The sequence below is a fragment of the Aquarana catesbeiana genome, linkage group LG03 (assembly GCF_042186555.1).
Source record: "Aquarana catesbeiana isolate 2022-GZ linkage group LG03, ASM4218655v1, whole genome shotgun sequence".
In the NCBI taxonomy this organism is placed as follows: domain Eukaryota; kingdom Metazoa; phylum Chordata; class Amphibia; order Anura; family Ranidae; genus Aquarana; species Aquarana catesbeiana.
In genome coordinates this window covers 589977404-590000903 of record NC_133326.1, presented here as the reverse complement: position 1 = coordinate 590000903, position 23500 = coordinate 589977404, and positions in this window count along the sequence as shown.

Here is a 23500-nt window from a genome sequence, read left to right as displayed (position 1 = left end):
CGTACTCCTCGTAGAGTTCATGCTGTGTGGGGGCTTGGTGTTGGGGTCCTTACCTTGATACAAGTCCAGTCCATGAACAGGGTGAGGAGGAGTTCATGGACCAAGAATTGGTTGCTCCAGCGTGACCAGTTCTGTCATATGCCTTTGCTCCGTGAGATCTGTGAGAATAATCCTGATGATTTCAGGAACTTTCTCTGGATGACAGACCCCGTATTTCACTGTTTGTTGGCTTTTTCTGACCCCTTATATTAGCAGGATACCTGCATGAGGCAAGCCATCACTCTGGAGCAGAGGCTAGTCGCCACCCTGTGGTACTTGGCGACAGGGAGAAGCCTGCAGGACCTCAAGTTCTCGACAGGCATCTTCCCCCAGGCTCTGGGGATCATTATCCCGGAGACCTGTTCTGCCATCATTCAGGTCCTGCAGAAGGAGTATATTAAGGTAAGATTTATCCCTTAACATCACATTTTATTGTATTTAATGTTTGATAATATATTGTATTTCTTTCCTCATTCCCTAATTACCATGATTGTAATATTCTGTGAATGTCCCCTTTGTTTTCATGCATGCTTGATTTTTCTGTAATTATTTTTTTTCTCCTTCATACATATTTGCCTTCACTTACCTCCCCAGCATGCTCTCCTGGCCCTATATTCACCTCATGTAGTCACTTAACAATGTATTTTATCAGCTCCATAGTAGTGCTTTACCCTAAATACCCCCTAAAATGTTTTTAAATGTGATTTGTGCTTTAAATTCAGGCAGAGTGCCAGAGGCTTTTATTTGGGGGTTCCCAAATCATTTGGAACCCTCCCTCCCCCACAAGTCAGCTGATACCAATTCTCTATCTATCCTCAATCATCTATCTGTTAACTTTGCCAAACCCATACACACTATATACCCACCTCTTTTGTGGTCAGATGTATGGATGAATTCCCCAAAGCATGTAGTGCAAGGGCCTGCCTGTATACTTTCAAATGGTACTGTTTAAAGTTTTTGTATACTATTATTATCTTGATAGGTAATAGCAGAATTTCCAAATGTGCTCAAATGTGTACAATGTGTATTTATATCTTTGTATTATGACACTTCTTACCTGTCCAGTGGGCTGCCAATAATGTAACTAAGGAGGGGCTGGCCAAAGTAATACCCATTATTTAGGCATTCATCTCTTAATGAAGTGGAGAGGGTTACCTGTCCAAGAGCCCCCCCCCCCTCCTAAAATGTTAGAAATGGCCCATGAGATGGGGGGGAGGGGGGATCTGATAGGTGTACCTTATACTTTGGTCTTTAAAAACTCCCTCAAATAAATGTTATCTTGATGTTGGCCAAGAATGTTTGTGTCTAATCTGCTTTCCCTGTTTATGTGCAAAATGACTAATTTTTGTTGTTGTTTGACTCCACAGTTTCCTTCCACGCCACAGGAATGGCAGACTGTGGCCTCCCACTTTGCCCAGCGGTGGGACTTTTATTGTCCCACCACCCAACTCGGGGTCATACTATTTCAACTATAAGAGGTTCAATAGTATTGTGATGTTGGCGGTGGTGTCGGCTACTTACAAATTCCTGTATGTGGACGTGGGGAAGAATGGCTGGATGTCCGATGGTGGAGTCATTGCCTAGACCAGTGATGGCGAACCTTGGCACCCCAGATGTTTTGGAACTACATTTCCCATGATGCTCATGCACTCTGCAGTGTAGTTGAGCATCATGGGAAATGTAGTTCCAAATCATCTGGAGTGCCAAGGTTCACCATCACTGGCCTAGACGGAGTTCTACAGGCATCTCCAGAATGGCAGCTTGGACTTGCCACCTCCAGAAGACAATGTGGAAGGACTCCCGTTCGTCTTCGTTGCATCTTATGCGGCCATTCCCGATGAGGACCCTCACCCCGGACCAGAGGGTTTTTAATTACCGGCTGGCCAGAGCCAGAAGAGTGGTAAAGAACACGTTTGGAATCATGGCCAGCCGGTTCCGCCTATTTCTTACACCCATACACATGGCGAAGTATAAACTAAATCATATTATCCTGGTGTGCTGTGTTCTACACAACTTTTTACGGCAACATTCTTCCAACTATGCTGGCTCAGTTGGGCCTGAGGCTGGAATTCAAGATGAACCAACCCTGACGGTGCTTGAAAGTGGCCATCCTGGCTTGCCCCCCCTGAGTGCCCGTGATGTCCGTCTTGGATACCTTGATTATTTTGCGAGTAGGGGGGCTATCAATATGCCAGATAATGTCTGAAACCTTTTTCAAATAAAAAAAAATTAACTACTAAAATCTTTGGTGACATTTACTGCTTATGTTTCTTTTAGCTGACCCTGACAGAAATGTGGTGAGTCCTGAAAATGGCGTGATTGTGTAACATCACAAAGCATTGTTGAGTGTTATTTACTAAAGGCAAAGACACTTTGCACTGCAAGTGCACTTGAAACTGCACTTGTAGTGCAAAGTGGATTTTCCCTTAGGAAATAACACCCATTGTCACAGAAAACACCAATTAGAGCACCACAAAAGTGTTGGAGCGTTGAGACAACAATCCACACATTCTTGATAAACAATCTTTTTAATACCAGCACAATCACATGTGCATTTAGAAAAGGTTTTAAAACAAAACAACATGTTTGTTTTATAACAATTTTTGTGGTCACATTAGAAAAAGTAGAAATGTCCATTTAAGATAAAACAGGCATGTTTAAAACCAACAAGAAAGACACAAATCTTGAACTTACAAAGTTTACATTTGGTAGAACTTGAAGGCAATATCAGACATGAGTATTTACAAACTGTGTTTGATATTGTGTTCAGATGGGGTGAAGTCACCCCAGGAAAAGCCAAATTTTGAAGATGCACACCAATTGCCGAATATCAACATGTGCTACCTGCCATCATGGGGGATCAAGGGACGTGTTTTTGGGGTGCAACCCCTTCCTCACAGCTACTTTATTATTGAGGAAGGGGTTGCACCCTCAAAACGCATCCATTGATCTCCTGTGATGGCAGATAGCACATGTTGACACACTGTGTGCATCTTCAAAATTTGGCTTTTCGCAAATATGTCAAAAAATGGTAAAACTTTTAGCACACAAAAAACCAAAGGGATTTGGAGGGGTTTTAAACTCTCCCTTAAACATCAATGATGTTCTTAATTTTTTGTTGAACATCATTGATGTTTTTCAGGATGTTTTCCAAGTCCTTATTACACCCCATGATCTCCTCGATCCGGATCTGTGCACTTTCTGAGGTGAAATGCCCTGGATCCACAACATCACGATCACCTAAAAAGATAGAAACAAAAACACACCATGTATTATAAATCTGCCGGCATCCATCTCTTACCTGCGCCTGTGGTCGCAGACACTCACCTGTTGTGGTGCCACTTTCCACCATGTCTTCCTCCTCCTGCTCTGCTTGGCTTGGGTGGATTTCCCCTTCTTCCAGAGGTGGGGGGGTCTGTGGTCTCCTCGGATGAGGGGTGTCCTCCGAGTCTTTTATCCCCTATGTAAAAAAAAATAGGTATACTTAGCACACATATATTTCATGGCAGAAATAGGAATATGAAACATTGCTTGGAAGTGGGGTACAGTTGTCTGTTTTGGCAGAGTTCCAAGATGTAGAATTTTTATTGTCCTTTGTCAAGCTTCAATACTTTACCTGTTTAGTACAAGCTTCACAAATGGAGACACCCCTATAGTATACACTGGAGCACCTGTGTGGGACCCCCTAATAAAAAGGGTGTTCTTGTGTCCCACACTAGTGCTCCAGAGCCCAGATGTGAAAACTGCTGAGTGTCCTCTCCTTACACAGAATATAGTTTGCACTTCATTCTAGTTACAAACCCATCTACACAACCAAATTATTTTCTGACAGGTAGGCCATAAAAAATGTGGGCAAATGCATATGGCCAAAACAATGGTGTTTTCTAGGCCGAACGAACAATGTTTTATACGAACGAATAATGTGCCCATGAACATGAAAGTTGCCATTTTAAACTGGATAACAGTTAAGAAAAGCACATGGAGCAGCACGAACGTAATAAACATAAAGAATAGGAACACAGCACAACTACTTACTTTTTTGCAGCACTCTCCGGATCTTTCTGTACTGCTCATGCTCTCTTAATTTGAGGTCCGACCACCATTTCCTGCCCTGATCTTTCGATCGTCGTACCCTGAAATTCCAGTGCAGACTCTTGACCACATTCGCCATGATCTTGGCCTTTCGGACATTGGGGTTGGGGTAAGGTCCATACTTCCCGTCATAGTCGGCCCTCTTCAGGATGTCGATCATCTCCAACATCTCCCCAAAGGACATAATTGAGGCCTTAAATCGTCTCCTTCTGGATCGGGACATTTCAGGCTCCGGGCTTTCCTCCTCCTCCTCCTCGTTGCTGTAATTATCTGACACCTGCTGTGTCTCCACCATGTGCTCTTCCCCCACTGTGCTGAATGAGAAGGGGCGGGGAATAGAATAGAAAGAACGTCAGGGGCGGGCGTATTTCCACGCATGCGCAGTGTCTATAAAGCGTAACACGTGTGCATAGTACGTACGATCTGTGAGCAGAGGAAGGAGTATCAGAGGCGCCGATCGTGATAACGAAGATAAGATCTAAACTTGGGCCTATACTGCTTCTAGATTGAGGCCTATATTGTAACAAGATTGGGAGAGTTTTGCCTGACATTAGGGTTTGTCTCGTGTTGTGTCTTGCAGATAAAATGGATGGCTTCAATGACCACAACTTCCTCCCCCTGTTCATAGATAAGTACAGGGAGCTGCCCTGTCTGTGGCAGGTGAAACATCCACATTATAATCATAAACAAAAGAGGCAGGCAGAGCTGGAGAAACTGCTGGAGTTGGTGAAGCCGGTGGTCCCCACAGCAAACATCCCCTATTTAAAAGCCAAAATTGGTGGCCTGAGGAGCACTTATTTTAGGGAGCGCAAGAAGGTCACGGATTCCCAGAGATCCGGAGCTGCAGCAGATGACGTTTATGTTCCCAGGCTGTGATACTATGAGAGACTGTGATTTCTGTCAGACCAGACTGGAGTCAGGGAATCCCTCTCAACCCTTCCTTCCACTCTTCCTTCCACCCCAGCTGAGGCTTCCGATGTCCAACCTGGGACTTCCAGCCAGGAAGAAGTGGAGGAGCCCAGCTTGAGCCAGGTATAGCATTCTTCTACAGATTTCTGGTCAATAAAGAAATGATGTAATAAAGAAATGATGTTTACTAGATGTTATTATTGATCACTAATTGCTAATTTAATAACGGCGTTTACATATCAATAGTCAGTAGTGGGCAAAAATAATTGGGACAAGAATGAAAAATGCTGGGCTCAGAAGGATAGTCTTTTATATTTGTTAACGTTCAATTTGCAACAGTCATGAGATGAAAATTGTGTGTGATTGATGGTATTTCTGTTTCATCGCACTTTTTTGTTCCCTGCTCAACCATGAATCCACGTTCTATTATGATCAAATTGCTTTAAAAAGTCCCCTTTGGGGAACTAACTGATCCCTCGTTTTCAATTTTGTTTTCAGAATTACAGTTACCCCATTTTGGGTGTAGTGTATGCCATTCGCTGCCTGTGTGTCCCCCCCCCCCCAAGGGGGGTAATTCATGCGTGATTCCTTGCAAGGCATACCTGGTTGATTGCCCGCTCTCCGGGGAGCTGGTCTGGCATTGGGGAGACGGACGACATAGGAGGGATTGCATCACTGGGAACATTCTGAAACATTGGGAACTATATGACGGGTAACTATACAAGTCATGCATATATGCTATGCTGTATGTACATGAGTTTGCCACTGTTGATTATTTACGCCATGCCTGACACATGCTTGCACCCCTACAGCTGACATTTATCCTCTGAAGATGACCCAGTGAGGGTCGAAACGCGTCAGCATTCCAATTTCCATGATCTTGCTGTGTCTAATATACTGTACTGTACATTGTTCCCAACTACGGACATTGTCCGCTGTGATTTTTATATTGTACTCCAGTTCGTATACTTGACTCAAAGGTCAGAACTCATCTGTTTTATACCATTTTTTGTATCAATAAAATTAACTTTTTGATTATCTACAGTCTTTTTCATTGGCTGCTTTAAAGCCCCGTTAGGGGGTTTCTCATAGTATTTTTCATGCATCTTGTGGGGTGCGCAGCCTATTTGTCTGTACTCATCTGAGTGTCTCTGGTTGGTCACTTTTTGTAATACTGGGTGGTTAAACACCCCTCCCCCGTTGCTTTTTGACACTCAAGTCAAGACATGAACTTTGAACTGGTTTCGAGGTGTTGTATATGACTCTGGCATATGGTTTTCTTTTCTTTTCTTTTCTTTTCTTTTCTTTTCTTTTCTTTTCTGTTTTCTTTTCTTTTCTCTTCACACATATTTTTGGCTATAGGTAGGCTGTGGTCTCTTAACCAGGATGAGCAAATTCACAGGGATAGATTGGGCCAACCTAATGACCCAATATGAGAACTCCTTTGAACAGGGTGATCAAAAAACCCTTTCAATTGCATCACTATTCCAGAAATTAACTAAGGTACTTGAGAGAAAGTCTGCCCTTTTCTGGCATGTCAAAACCTTTGGCAGATACCTTGAGGAGCAGATTAATCCTTTTGGATTACGCGTCCAGATTTTTCCCAATGTTGACCTAATAAGCGATGAATGTAAGGCTGAATGGGATGCCAATCTGAAATTGTGCTCCCGAGAGATGATGTCCATCCTATCCAGGGAATACAATAAACAGATTGGCCTCCTAGATGATGTCATTAATAAACTGGAACAAACATTGATGCCGTATGCCCAACACCCCTTGTTTTCTGAATCTCAGACCCTCTTGGAAGAGAATCTATCAGCCTTTAATAAAAATATTCTACACAATAAGGAAACACAATTTTGGAGAGATAAACACGCCTTCTCGGAGGGACGTGCCTATAGATGGAAAAACCAGGGGTCCCCTCCAACTAACCATCCGCGTCGGGATCCTAAGAGTAAAAATAACACTCAAATTCCGAAATATCGGACATTTTCAGACTCTGAACCCGAACGAAAAAATTCCTCCCAGCGCAGTCAATCGCGCAATAAACCACAACAAAATAGAGACCGTAGCTTCAGGAATTCCCCTGAACACGATCCTAAGAAACGTGCAATGGACACTGCTCCTGCGTTGGCATCTCAGAATACCCAATCCAACCACACAGGAATTAAAGAACATCCTGCTGATGTAGGTGGGATAATAGCCTCTGAGTCTATTATCAGTACTTCATCACCACAGGATCCCGTAAACCATCCCAATCCCTCTGTAGGCCCAGCCAAAGCAGCCCCACAAAAAGCTTTAAACTCAGTTCAGGGACTGGGGTCCCCACAAACCAAACAAAACAGGCAAAGGCTTGGATCCCTTTGTGGTACGGATCCAACCAACCATCTAAATCTAAGTGTGATCAATTTATCTTCTATTGACCTGTCACCAATCGAGATACAACTTCTATCCCGTGGACTATCCTTTTGCCCCGAACAAAACTTTGACGTTTTTGAAACTATCATCGATTTACAACTTTTTGCACGCAGGTTATTATTAAAATACCTGCATGCCAAGGATGACTCTGACGCTGACGCTGTGGATGGGTCTGTTTATAGCATGAAGGAATGCAGGGCCTTACGAGACTTAACTCTCCTTTACCAAGAAAACAACACGGTGGATCTAATAGATCAAATCGATTTGGACGCCTTACTGCAGGAGGTGGACAAATCGATTCCAATTCCTCTATTAATGTTTAAAAAGGCCTCCACAACATTCCCTTCCTCAAGCATCAATCCTAATGTAGCAGTTTTTCTAAGGCAGATAATTCGAGACATATGCAAAATACCACAAACTAAATTCAAGCCGGCAAATCTTTCACATGACGAAAATCAGGCCCTTCAGCGCCTCACAAAGAACCCCAAAATTACAATAAAACCCTCGGACAAAGGGGGCAATGTGGTCGTCATGAACAATGACGACTACGTTTCAATGTGTCTGAACATCTTAAAGAACAAGGAATGGTATAAACCTATTTCGGCCCTCAGTATTAATCAATACAATTCCAGCTTTTACAGCATGGTCGACCGTGCATTCCATATAGGGGCAATCACCAAAAACACCTATGAATTCATCAGGACCCCACACCCCAAGGTAGCCACATTTTACAGCCTGCCTAAGATTCACAAAAATTCCACCACACTTACAGGCCACCCTATTGTCTCCGGCAATGGGGCCATATCACAAAATCTAAGTCGGGTCATAGATGCCCATTTGCAACCCCTTGTTCTGACCCTGCCCTCATTCGTTAGGGACACAATACAATTTTTACAACTTATCAATGATCTTAGGATACCAGAGAACGCCATTCTGGTGACTATCGATGTTGAGGCACTGTACAGCAGCATTCCCCATTCCCGGGGTTTGGCTGCTGTGCAAAGGGCCCTACAACAGTACTCCCAGTACGATCCAGCATTGATCAGTTTTATCTTGAACGGTCTGCATTATATACTGCACCACAATCATTTTTGTTTTGATAGCTCCCACTACCTCCAGGTACAGGGTGTGGCTATGGGGACCTGTTGCGCCCCCTCTTACCCCAACCTGTACCTGGGGGAGTGGGAGAAGTCTCTCTTCGAGGACAAGGACCTTGTCATATACACCAGCCATATAACAAAATGGCTGAGGTATATTGACGGCGTTTTCGTCGTATGGGAGGGACCCGAGACCAAACTAATTGAATTTTTCAATCGGATCAATGTAAACGATCGTAACCTAAGATTCACTATGACCCATGATTTCCACAGCGTCACCTTCCTAGATGTCTCCATTTTCGTCACTGCTGAAAGAAATCTATCCAGCACTCTATTCCGAAAGACAACCGCTGGCAATACGGTTCTCCACTCAGATAGTTTTCACCCAACACCACTCAAGAACTCAATCCCCTACGGACAATATTTGCGCCTTCGTCGCAATTGTTCGAATGATGCTCTATTTAAAAAGGAAGCCGAGGGACTTCAGATCCGACTGCTAGCCAGGGGTTATAGCCGATCTTGCCTGAAAAAAGCGTATAATCAAGCTATAGGACAATCTAGATTTCAGCTGTTTTTCAGATCTAAGCCCTCCAAGAGTCCTGAGGGTAATCGCACCCGGATCATTATGCACTACTCTCGACAACACATAGCCATCAAAAAAATCTTAAAGCGTCATTGGAGCATCCTGACGGATGATCCAAAACTACGCGCATTTGTTCAAGAACAACGTACTATAACATACAAAAGAGCCACGTCACTATGGGATAAGCTCGTCCACAGCGAATACACCAATGAGAATAGGAGGTTGAAATATTGTTCCACAGTGGGGTCCTTCCCCTGTGGACACTGCTCCTACTGTTCATTCATTAGGAGGGACAAAACTTTTGTCCTCCCTAACGGAAGCACTTTTACACCCACACAATTTGTGAACTGCCACACACGCGGAGTGGTATATCTGATGGAATGCGAATGTGGTGCTTATTATGTGGGGAAGACCAGGCAGGAATTTTGGAAATGCATCTCCCAACATGTATACAGCATACAGGTGGGGAACCCATATCTCCCTATTGGGAGACATATAATTTCCACAAACAACTACAGGGTTCCAAGAGTCACTTTTGTGGCCCTCTATAGAATGCATATTCCAACTAGAGGTGGCGACTGGAACAAGTCTCTGTTACAGAAAGAGCAGAGATGGATATTCCAGTTACAGGCCACCTCTCCACCAGTCCTTAATGAATCGATCTCGTATGCCCCCTTTTTGAATGGGTTTTCATCCGGCAAGACACAGTAAATATATGGGAGATGAGAACTTTGTCCCCCTCCCCCCTCTCCCCTTTTTTTTGTTTTTGTTTTGTTTTTTGTTTCCTCCCCCCCCCCTATCTTAGTCCTGGGGACACTCTTTTGTAAACGCGTAAGCATATAAATAATAAAATTTCTCTCTTTCGACCTATTCCTGCCTGGTTTTCCCTGCGATTAGTATCCCCAATACGATCATGTTTAATACTCGGCATTGTGTGATGAAACTTTTTGCCATTAAGTGCAAAACACATAAAGTAGGTGTTGTTCTTGTAAGTCTCCTGCCCTCAGAGGGACATAGCCTTGAAATACAGTTCATAGTTTCTTTTCTTTTATGTATAACCTTTATGTATACTTTGTTACTATGTCATTTTCTTGTATGATTTGTTGTTTTACTTTGCATTGTACAATGGATGATGCCATTATAGTCATAGCATCACCTGTAAGGTGAGAAAGGCACGGTACAGTATGAGGCACAGATTATGTATAATAAGGGGTTAAGCCAATTCTATCTAAGCATGCAGTTTGTTTTTAAGACAGGCTAATACGGATATATCCCCTTTATTGGTCATCTGTTAATGTGTATGTTCGGTGTTGCGGCCCCTCTCTGTGCCTTAAGCTGTCTCCCCTCTGTCACCCGTGCTCTCCTTAAGGGGGCGGGACTGCACCATCCATGCCTTCCTGGCAGGACAAGAGGGGTGACGCTTGGGCCCTGCGTCTCCTGTATGCGCCCACCAGGTGTCAGCACCTGGTACTGGGCGCCTCTTGTCTGCCAGCGGCGTCCCGGATCTCTTCCGGACGCCGTGCTCATGCGCACGCGACCTTGTGCGCGTGACGTCACGGCGCCTGCGCAGTTGCGGCGGGAGCGACGGGGGACCCGAGAGATTACTCTTCTCTTCCGGAACGCCGGGGGGGTCACGCTGCGGGCGCACAGCTGTGCCGCTCGTTCCCCCAATGGAGGGGGAGGAGGGAAGGGAGTGATCTGGCGTCCGCACCTGTGGGGGCTTAACTAATTAACATCCCCTTTTATATGCACTAAGCCAAGGCTGAGGCTCATTGACTCTCTCCTAACCCTGTGATGCCTGTGTATGCAAACACCGGTCTGAACGACTGGTAAGTACATTTTAAATGGTTTTATTGCTCTACTCAAGTGTGTCTTACTACCATGGCTTTGCAGTATCTTTTGCCCAATTAACCATACTATCCAGCCATGTCTGATTACAATATTTTAAATCTCTAGAACCCCGGGCATTCGATCCAACTATTGCTGTTTTTTCCTGAATCGGGTAATTAGCACTGTAGTCATCACATGCACTCCCACACTTCTAGTACTCTGTATCATGCACTGTTTGGTTTTGTGGATTGTTGTTCTTTTGCTGTGCCTCCTCACCACACCTAATCCCAGCACCCCCCCCATCCTCTCCACTTTCCTGTCCCCCAGTCACCTTTTCTCATTCCCATCACTGCACTATCACTTCCCCCCCCCTCCCTTTCTTCTTTCTCCCCCCCTCCCCTTTTCTCTTCCCCCCCTTCTATCTTATGCAGCTTGTCTGGTCCTCTTCACCTCACATTTTGGTCCCTTCACTGGTGCACACTCAGTGCTTCTTTCTCCAACATTTTCATCGTTGCATGGTTTCTATGGGCGGCAGGGCCCCTGCTGTTTGTTTGCTCTTGTAAGTCACTCATCAGTTCTTTCCCCCCTAGGGTTTCACTGTCCATTTGGTGCTTGGTCTTTCCTACAATCCCCCCCCCACACTCCTCTCCCCCCTCCCCTTTCCCACACTTGTTTCTCCCCCCCCTTTTTTTTTTTCCCTCCCCCTCATCCCCCTCTCACCCCGTTCCTCCCCCTTTTTCCTGGTATTTCTGTTTAATCGCACTTTTTTGTTCCCTGCTCAACCATGAATCCACGCTCTATTATGATCAAATTGCTTTTAAAAGTCCCCTTGGGGGAACTAACTGATCCCTCGTTTTCAATTTTGTTTTCAGCATTACCGTTACCCCATTTTGGGTGTAGTGTATGCCATTCGCTGCCTGTGTGTTCCCCACCCCCCCCCGAGGGGGGTAATACATGCGTGATTCCTTGCAAGGCATACCTGGTCAATTGCCCGCTCTCCGGGGATCTGGTCTGGCATTGGGGAGACGGACGACATAGGAGGGATTGCATCACTGTGAACATTCTGAAACATTGGGAACTATATGACCGTAACTATACAAGTCATGCATATATGCTATGCTGTATGTACATGAGTTTGCCACTGTTGATTATTTACGCCATGCCTGACACATGCTTGCACCCCTACAGCTGACATTTATCCTCTGAAGATGACCCAGTGAGGGTCGAAACACGTCAGCATTCCAATTTCCATGATCTTGCTGTGTCTAATATACTATACTGTACATTGTTCCCAACTACGGACATTGTTCGCTGTGATTTTTATATTGTACTCCAGTTCGTGTCCTGACTCAAAGGTCAGAACTCATCTGTTTTATACCATTTTTTGTATCAATAAAATTAACTTTTTGATTATCTACAGTCTTTTTCATTGGCTGCTTTAAAGCCCCGTTAGGGGGTTTCTCATAGTATTTTTCATAAAACTATGTCCCTTTTTCATACACAGGAAGACCTCACCCAGGACGAGGCTGTGGAATGTGCCAGACAGGAGGAGGCTGTGGAATGTGGCAGCCGGGAGGAGGTGGGGGTTAGTGGCAGCCAGGAGGAGGCGGGGCTAAGTGGCAGCCAGGAGAAGCCTGGGACCAGTAGGAGCCTGACAGAATTGCAGGTTCCTCCCCTCCGCCTTCCAACCAAAAGACCCAGGAAGGGGAGTCACGTGCAGGATTCAGCACTCAGGCTGATTCAGGAGGCTTCTGCATCCCTCAGAGCCACCCCCACTCCTGAAGAGGCCTTTGCCTGCATGGCTACCACCAAACTGCAGGGCATGCAGGAGGGTCAACGCCAGCTGTGTGAGGACCTTCTTTATAAAGTCTTAACTAAGGGGGTGAGGGGCAAAATCACACCCAATACCCACCTGAGTGAGTTGGAACATCCTCCTCCTCCTCCTGCCACAACTACACCACCACAGCCACAGTGTGGAAGGAAGCGTGGAAGGAAGACCAGAGAGTGATGACCCTGGGTTCAGTCTGGTCTGACAAAAGATGCAGCCTCTTGTATGACCACAGCCTGGGGGCACAGATGTCATCTGCTGCTTTCAGGATCTCTGGGACTTCTGGACCAGACTGCACTCCCTTAGATATGGACTCCTCAGGCCACCAATTTTGCAGGAAATTAATTGATGTGTGCCCTGGGGGCCAAAGGCTTCACCAATTTCTGCTGTTTCTCCAGTGTTGCCTCCCTCTTTGTTTGGTTGTGAGCCCTTAATAAAGGTTTTTTGGTTTAAATTATACTTGCCTGTGTGTGTTTTCCATCAAAAAGGACAGTTTGTTTGTGAGGAGGCAGGTACATTTCTAAAATACAATATGAAATTAATAAGAGACACAAACATCAAGCAATCTCCTTGAGATTAAAAAATACAAGATAATAATGGTGTTGTGGTAACTTGACACACAAAACACACACAAAAATATTCTGGATGTTAAATAACTAAAAAAAAAAAAAAAAAAAAAACAAGATCAGCCTTGAAAAAAATACACAACAAAACAAAATGATCTCGATTTTTGGTCAGATGTGACAAATCATAATATATTGAGGGAATCACGATAAATAAGAAATAAAGAAGTTTGTGAGAACTCTGTGTGAATATCAGCAGCAAAACTACTTCGTTCTTCCTGCATTATAAAGAAGAAGAGAGTGCGCTGTATTAAACAATTTTTTACATTGCAGCCTGACGAAAGTGCTCTATCCATTACGAACGCTAATTTTACCAGACCGAGCTGTTCCGTCTCGGAATTTCTTCTGATCATGCGTGGCACTTTGTGCGTCGGAATTGTCCACATACGGTCGGAATTGACGCGATCGGATTTTGTTGTTGGAAAATTTTATAGCCTGCTCTCAAACTTTGTGTGTCAGAAAATCCGATGGAAAAAGTCCGATGGAGCCCACACACGGTCGGATTTTCCGACAACACGCTCCGATCGCACATTTTCCGTCAGAAAATCTGACTGTGTGTACAGGGCATAAGACTAAAACTAAATTGAAATTTGACTTCAAAATGAACACTGGTCTGTAGTGCATGTTAATACCTCAATACGATAAATAATAACATATTAGATTTTTCACTCCAGCAGTATATAATGAGTTTGGAAATTGTAGAGAAATGTTAATTTCATTACAATTTAATTACACCCATTAGATTTTAGACGACTAAAATGTACTGGAGATTTAGTCGACTAAATACGACTAAAACTAAAACAATTGCAGAAGACTAAAATGGGACTAAAACTAAAATGCCATTTTAGTCCTAAGACTAATGTCCCGTACACACGGTCGGACTTTGTTCGGACATTCCGACAACAAAATCCTAGGATTTTTTCTGACGGATGTTGGCTCAAACTTGTCTTGCATACACACGGTCACACAAAGTTGTCGGAAAATCCGATCGTTCTGAATGCGGTGACGTAAAACACGTAAGTTGGGACTATAAACGGGGCAGTGGCCAATAGCTTTCATCTCTTTATTTATTCTGAGCATGCGTGGCACTTTGTCTGTCGGATTTGTGTACACACGATCGGAATTTCCCACAACGGATTTTGTTGTTGGAAATTTTTATATCCTGCTCTCAAACTTTGTGTGTCGGAAAATCCGATGGAAAATGTGTGATGGAGCCTACACACGGTCAGAATTTCCGACAACAAGGTCCTATCACACATTTTCCATCGGAAAATCCGACCGTGTGTACGGGGCATAAGACTAAAACTAAATCAAAATTTGCTGCCAAAATTAACACTGCAAGCAGCACAGTGTGATGAATGTGATATGGGTTGGGGGCCTAAGGAAGAGAAACCTGTTGTAGCTGGACTGGAGAAAGGATTTTTCACATTCACGAAATAAGAAATAATAATAATAATGTGTGACTATGCTCTGCAACATCCCCAAGTAGTTTAGTTCCACGTTAACATCAAATCTAAATTATTTCAGGTCAACTTTACCTTTGAAACCTTGGAGAGTACTTCATGTTTATATAATATGCATTAGGTCCATGAAAAACACAAAGAAACTATTAATGGGCAGAAAAGTGTCCTGTGAAAATCTCCCTTTGATGTTTTTTAATGAACTTTAAAAATCATCTTGTACTAGAATGAGTGGTCAACCTTTTACTATGTAAGAGTTCTTACAGAGTTAGAATAGTACAGCAAAGAGAACCAAACATTCGCCTTTAATCCTTTTTCGGCCAGGGTTCTTTGAAGCTTATATGTACAGACTAATGCCTAGTACACACAATGAGAAAATAAGATGAAAAATACAGCTTTCAGTGTGATCGTCAGCTAATCTGATCATTAGTACGCAGCTTTTGAGAGCCGATCATGCGAGTTCATGCAAAATTATTTGAAGGGACAAGCACGAAAATATTTCTCATACGATAACATAACGAACGATTGTCGTGTAATTCGTATAGTACAGATACTCCTTGTTTAACGACTTACCTGTTTAACTACCACTCGGACTTACGGCCATTTTCGTTTGTGTTCTGTACTTATGCAAATTAAAACAACAAGTTGAGTTGGAGTTTTGTGTTTAGACGTTTTCTTACAATACAGTACAGTAGTTAAGAATGCTTAAAATATTGATTACTTATGGCTCCTTGTTTAACGACCAATTTGTTTAACCCAAAAGCAAAAATGACGCAGCTTACCAGTCCTTTGCTTGGTTCACTCAATACTAGTCACCATGTTAAAGTTCAATGTGCTGGATATTTGGTGAACACTTGAAAATAAATTTTATATATATATATATATATATATATATATATATATATACCATATTTATCGGCGTATAACACGCACCTTCATTTTAAAAGGGAAGTTTCAGGAAAAAAAAAGAAATTTTAAATAAAGAATTTTGAATCAAAATAAGGGTCAGTGCCCATCAGTGCAGCTTGATCAATGCCCATCTGAAGCCTCACAATTTCCCATCAATGTCCATCTACAGCCTCACAATTGTCCATCATTGCAGCTTGATCAATGCCCATATGCAGCCTAAACATTGCCATGAATGCAGCCTGATCAGTGCCCATCTACAGCCTCACCTCAGATTACTGCTGCCTCTGAGGGGACAGGGAGGGGGGCGGAACGAGCGCCGTTAGATTACATACAGCGAGAATCTCCTGTTTACTCAGCGGCCTCTTTAATACAAAGTTCTATGATAGACAGAACACTGGTCCAATGCCAGCCCAGGAGACGGGACTTCCTATTACAGAGGCCGCTGAGTAAACAGGAGATTCTCGCTGTATGTAATCTAATGACTCTTGTCCTGCCTTCTCCCCGTTCCCCACTAGGCAGCCCAAATTGCAGCATCGGCGTATAACACGAACACACTATTTGCACCCGATTTTCAGGGTGAAAAAGTGTGTGTTATATGCCAATAAATAGTGTGCGTGTATATATATATATACATGGTTACAGTTGTTCTCATAAGTTTACATACCCTGGCAGAATTTATGATTTCTTGGCCATTTTTCAGAGAATATGTTTTGGGAATGTGTGAGCTATGGCATAAGAAATTTGGTCAACATTGATGGCAAGATGAATGCAATATTTTATCAAAATATACTGGAGGAACGTTTGCATTCACCAGCCATGGGACGTACTGGACATGGAATGGGCATCTTTACCGTCTGAGATTAAGAGCCTCATTCACAAATACCACAAAAGGCTTCAAAATGTCATTGATGTTAAAGGGCACAATACACGATATTAAGAACTGGGGTATGTAAACTTTTGATCAGAGTCATTTGTGTAGTTTATTTTGTGATTATGATTTAAAAAGAGTAAACACAGTTGATTGATAATAAATGGCTTCAGCCAAACACTAAACATGAGTGAAAAAAGTTTTTGTGTTATCATTCATATTCTCTGAAAAAAAATGGCCAAGAAATCATAAATTCTGCCATGGTATGTAAACTTATGAGCACAACTATATATATATATATATATATATATATATATATATATATATATTATATATATATATATATATATATATATATACAAATATACAGTGTAGGTACTGCCATGGGGTGCATGTACCAATGTAAACTGGTTGGTTTGTTTATATTCAGCTGCCTACTGGGGTGCTGTCATTTGCAGCGATGGTCCAGCAGGAGAGCATCACCAGCATAGATCATTATGTTTTTTTCAGACTACATGACTGATATTGAATTTACATTGTGGGACTTTTTTTATAAAAAAAAAATGTTTTTTTTTCGACAGTGTCTCTATGTTCATTTACTTTGTGCTTTTTGTAAATGAGTACCCCATACTCATTCTTGCAGCAGGGATGGTAGATATCTGGGGCCCATTATCCTAATACCCCCATCCCACAGACTCCAGCATATACTGGGTCTACTGAGAGGATGAGGCCCTTGTCCCAATCAATATTGGAACAACATACCCTCCCAATGTTAAGGGAATGTGCTTGCTTTAGAAGGGGGGGCGTCAGCCAGGCTGCTTGCCAGTATAAGAGTCTGATATGGATTTTGGGGGACTCAATGCTATTTTTATGTTTTTTTGCATAGGGACTTGTTTAAAAATCCATACTAGACCCTATTGAAGATAAATGGCTGGTATGGATTTTGAGAGAGACCCCATACCAATTTTTTTGGTATTTGTTTGTGTGGGGTCCCCTTCAAAAACCATATCCAGGCAGGCAACCTGGATGAACAGAAAGGAGGGGACAGCAAGTATGTGGCTACTTCCTCTCCTGAAACACATACCCTGCAAAGGAAAAACTAAAATAAAAAAAATAGCATGAGGTATCCCCAAAAATCTATATCAGACCTTAATTGTAGATAGTAAGCTGGTATGGAGTTTTAAGGTGGACCCAACAAAAACACAAATGAAGTGGAACACCCCACAAAATCCATACCAAACTCGTATCCAAGCATTCAGCCTAGCTGGCCAGGAAAGTGAAGGACAGCAAGGGCACCCCCCCTTCCTGAACCATACCAGTCCACATGCCCTCAAGATGGGGAGGGTACCTTGCAGGGGGCATCATCTCCACATCCCTGGCCTGGTGAATGTGGTGGTCTGCGGGGGGGTTGGACTTATGAGAACATGGAAGGCCTATTTAAAATAAGGGTCCCCAGATACTCATCTTTCACTATGTAAATTAGTACATCTTGTTACTCATTCACAAAAAAAACATATAAATAGTAAATAAACACACAGAGAGCATAGAGGAAAAGTATTTTAGTATTTTCTTTTCTTTTATAAACAAAATATGTTCCATGCTGTAAATTCAACGTCAAACCTGCCATCCAGCAATGTAGAATAATCATCAATCAAAATGCTCAATGCACCGCCAACACAAACCCAATGACCATCTTCTGCCAGACTATCGCTGAAAATTACAGCTTGTCAAAAGCGAGGTATTAACAAACTGGCTAGGAATGTTGCCTGACATCATTGACCAAATATGGTTTTGATGGTTATGATGATCATATTTAATCAATGATGTCACCCAGGCTTCCTGCAAGCTTGTTTACAACTTGAAATAAGCCAGCAGGCGGGTAGCCAGAAGCTGATAGTAATGTTGCCACTAAATAAATGACCACTGTTGCAGTAGTCTGAGGTTCTGGCAGGCAGGTGAACCGGCCAATTCTGGCCATTTAGTTTGCCCATTCTGCAAACTGTGAATGGTTTGGGTCAAACTCATGGTAGACCTGAACAAGAAATTCACCCTGGTGGTGACTATATTCATTTTTTTTTTCCAAGTAGTTTTTCCTTTATTTTCACCTGGTGATTCTGCCAGTACCACACTTCCTGTCCATTTTTTTAACTGTACAGTATCAGGAAAACAGGAACAAGATTGAAATAAGAATTATGTTCCTCTGCTATTTTACTTATCATAGAAGGGCATGGTCCTCAGAGATAGCTGAAAAGAATGCAATTTATAGGAATCAGCACAGGAAGGAAGTTCACGAAGTTAGCGCACAAGATTTCAGGCAGAATCAACAGTTATTTTTTCAGACTTATCAAACAGATATAAGCAAATGCTTTCAGCAATATATTTAGCAGAACTAAAGGGACCAAATGTTAGCTTTTTGGTTTTGGGTTCAGATATGCTTTATCATCACAATTCATTTTTCTATTAGACAGTGGGTCTGATAACTAGGAAACACACAGTTGTTTTTTTTCCCAGTTCTCTGCTGCAAGTCTAACAAATATTTTCACAGTGCATTTCCATTTAAAAAGGTATATTGCTCCTTGGCATAGGCCTGGAAATGTGTATGAAATCCCATCTACAGAGATGTTTTCCCTTCGTTTGGTCCTGCACTTCTATAGTCTACCTGGGTATTCTACTAACTTCACCTGTCTCCAACTTATTTAAGCTCAATAATGTACCTTTACTATCCTCATGTAAACAAGAGCTAAACAGATTAGGTAAATATTAACTATCCTGGTTACTAGCTGCCTTCAAAATGCTGCTTCTACCTAACATTTGATATATCTTTAGAGCCTTGCTGATTTCTGTGCCCACTTCCTTTTTCACCAATGCTGTGTAGTTATATATGGCATGGCAAAAAACCTTGATGTTCGTATTCTACCCTTATTATACAAAAAAGATCAGGAGGCATGGGCTTACCAGATATTATATGAAAGATTATTGTCTGGCAGTTTTGTTGGATCATTTAAAACAATTTTTCCCTTCATCTTCCAATACCCATTGAAGAAAGATAGAACAACACTTTGTTCCCGAAGGGGATTTACTCTCTTTGCTCTTAGCCTACCCTTCTATTAAAGCTAGAAATAGAATATCACACCCTACAATCGCAGTAGCCCTTATGGCCTGGGCTCACTTTCAGAATTCCACCACTCCAGCGACCCCTTTAGTTAAACTTCTGCTACCTCTGGAAGTATTTACATTTTTGATTACCAATTATCCTTTAAACACTGACAGTTTGCTAATACTATTAATATTTCTAATATATTTGACAATGGCCTACTTCTCTCTTTCAGACTTCTTAGGGAGGCTTATAAAATATCAACTTTAGGTTTCTACACTTACACTCTAATGGCGTCCTACCTCAGGAAAGGCCCAATACCATCTCTATCTATACCTGAGAGGCCCTGGACCTTCTTGGTCTCCAAGGACAAACGCATTAAAGGTAACACCCTCCTATTTTTTCCTTTTACAAGCTAAAAATACATTTGTTAAAAGCTCTTCCCTAGCAAAATGGAAACAGGAACTTGGCAGTACCTTTTCTGAGGCCCATTAGGAACAGTCAATTCATCATAATTTTAAGTGTACTTAAACTATTGGGAATTATCCCAAAAAATCCATAATAGATGGTATCTAAGCCCTGTTTGTTTAGCCAAATTTGCTAATGTAGACTACAACATATGTTGGTGAGGTTGCTTACAGATAGGCACTCTACTCAGTGTTGCCAACCTTCAGTATTTTTAATGGCAGCCAGTAAAACCTGGGCACTTTTCTCCTGCCAGTAAATGCCAGTGACAAGAAAAGGTTGCCAGTAAAAAATATGGCTGCGCCAGCCCAGACCCAGAGTGCCTGGTACAGTGTAGGAGGCAGTGCCTGAGCGTGTTGTGTGATCTCATGGTGCAAGGGAACCTGAGTAGAGCGGGCAGAGCCTCGTGTGCGGGACTGTGGGATTGGAACAAGGCAAGCCGGGAGTGGGACTGTCAGTGCTATTTGGACTTCAGCGGACTGAAGTCATCATCATCTGTGGTGCTGCACAATGCTGTCAGTATCACTGTGAGTCAATGTCATGTGTGCTCCTGCCCATTCTGATTTCTTGCCCTCCTGAGTCCTGTCCCTGAGCTACTTACTTACTATATCAAAAATAATGTAAGAAATATGATTTTTTCCATTATATCTACCTTACATCATATTGCTAATTGCATATTGTACTTGTATGTAGCCTAAATACTAATTTAAATACAATCTTTACACTCATTACAGATATTGCAGGCTGTTTAACAAAACCTAATCTGGCCCTATCCCTCCTTAGTATAGGTGCGGACAATTTCCCTCTAAAATATAGGAGACTGGTGATGCATATCCAATTCATAGCTAGACTGTTGGTGGTAAGGAATTGGAATGGTTGCCTAGATCCTAATGCTTCCAAAGTTAAACAGCAGCTAAACCTAACAGTGAGGTTTGATCAATGCATAGCTTACCAAATGGACAAGCAGAAGTAATTTCACGCAGCCTGAGATATCTAGCTAGCACGTCAAGGTCTTACTTAAAGTGTTTGTTAACCCATAAAAAAATATTCAGATTCTGGTCCCTTAAAGCAGATTACACAGCACAGAGCTTGTGCTATGTAATCTGCCCCCCTCTAAACTGTAAAAAAAAAACCCTGAACCTGGCACTTCCTGTATGTCCTCTCTAAATAGAAAAACGATAACCAGGGCTGCTCCGCCCTGATCACTGTGGTCAAAGTGCCTCCCTCCATGATAGGCTGCCTGCTCTCTGCTCTCCTCTCTCCCCCCTCCTGCCTGTCATCCCCTCTGTGTCTGTCTCTGGCCGACCCTGCCCCCCACCGCTATTCCTGTAAAATAAAATAAAACATTTTCACTGTCAGCCCCTCTTTTAGAGGCTGGCATAGCACACTGTTTCACTAGTTTTAAAAAACAAGCCATGTAATAACCTAATTTGAGCTGTCTCCAGGCTGGTCACGTGACTCGCGGCCACTTTACAGCTACGGAACACGGCTTCTGCGGAGGACACAAACAGCCACACGATCTCCCCGTCTGATGTCAGAGGGAGATCACGGCCCCTCCCACATAAGCAATAGATCAGAGCTGTAAAGTGAGTGATGTGACTGGCCTGAAGACAGCTGAAATAGCAGCTGGTATTTACACTGCTCGTCTTTTAAAACTAGTGACACATTGTGCTATGCCTGCCTCTAATAGAGGGGCTGGCATCGTTTCATATAGATGAGTTAACAAACCCTTTAAGACAATTTATTGTGGTAATCTACATTCCTTCATTAGAGCTGATATGTTGTATAGATCTGTTTAACATATGCATAATGCTGTTATTGGTTATGATTATATTTCTTCTATCTTTCTTTTCCTTTTGTATGGATACAATCTGACAATGGGACCCCTAGTTTAATGGGCTATATTGGTATATGTGACTCTTATATTTTAAAGGCCACTTCTGGCAATTTGTATATTTGTATGCCAGATTACTGCTGTGACATGATGCTATTGTCCTGATAAATGGTTCTATTTCTTTTTTCTTATGTTACATCTTAAATTTGGTGTTTGAAAATCCAATAATAGATTTATGCTTAAGCTGGCCATACACCATACAATTTTCCTGTTCAATTTTCTTTAGATTTACCTTCAACTATGTAGTACAAGGGCCTACCTGATTGCATCCAAATTGAAAGTGTTTAGGTTTGACCTCCTATTATATGGTTTTGGTAAATCTAAAGGAAAGTTGAACAGGAAAATTGAATAGTGTATGGCCAGCCTTAGTTTAAAAAAAAAAAGCATATTGTTGTAATATAGGGGTTAAAATAGCCCTACAACAGTTTGTAAAACAGGTGTTTGGGCCTATAAAGCATGCAAAAAGGTTAATCTCACTATTGCAGAGGGTAAATATACTACACATAGTTTCCTTCACTCAAGTGGTGTTCAAAACAATACTATTTTTAGGATATCATAAATTTGATAATGTGCTGTCAAATGTTAATTTGAATATTGGTACAGAGCCCAGGGAAAATGTTGGTTGGGGAAAAGGCATCTGTTGCCGTCATAATGCTGCCTTATGAGTGACCTTGAAAATCTAGATCTGCCTAAAGTAAAATATTGTTGTGCTGAAACTTAGCTGTACAAAGTGACCAGCAACACTGTTAATTTTTAAGAACACTCATAATGCAATGTTTCTTTGCCATGTTAACAAAAGCCATGCAATTCTTGACAGCAGAATATTGTCAACCTTATTAACTTTTTTTTGGAGATCTTGAAAGTTGTTGCTGTCTACATTCTGTGTATGTTTCATTTTTTTGGCATATTATTTATACTAATATAGAGGTGGCACCCATTCTCATATATTATATTGTGATACTGTGATCATCTTGCCACTGGATGATAATATTGAATTTATTACATTGTTCTTTTTTTGTTGTATCACATGGCTATGAATATGATGTAACTTCCTGTTCCTGTCTCTGTGATTTTGTTGTTCCTGTTTACAATACAGCAAGAATGGCTCAGCAATGGTAGTAAAACATATCTGCAATAGCTTTACAACACATTTTAAAGCTCACCTCCTTATCATACTAAATCCATATAAAATCTCATGATACGCCAGCATCACAGAACACAGAAATTATAAGATTCCAATTTAATGATAAATTCAAGCGTATCTTAACTGGCCCCTGACAGGTTTTATTCACTGACCCTTTTAGAAAGTGAACCTTTGCCTCTAGTCTCTTTCTTGTGCTGGCACTGCTTTCTTTTTCAAATAGTTTTCTTTAAAGTTAATTTTTATATTT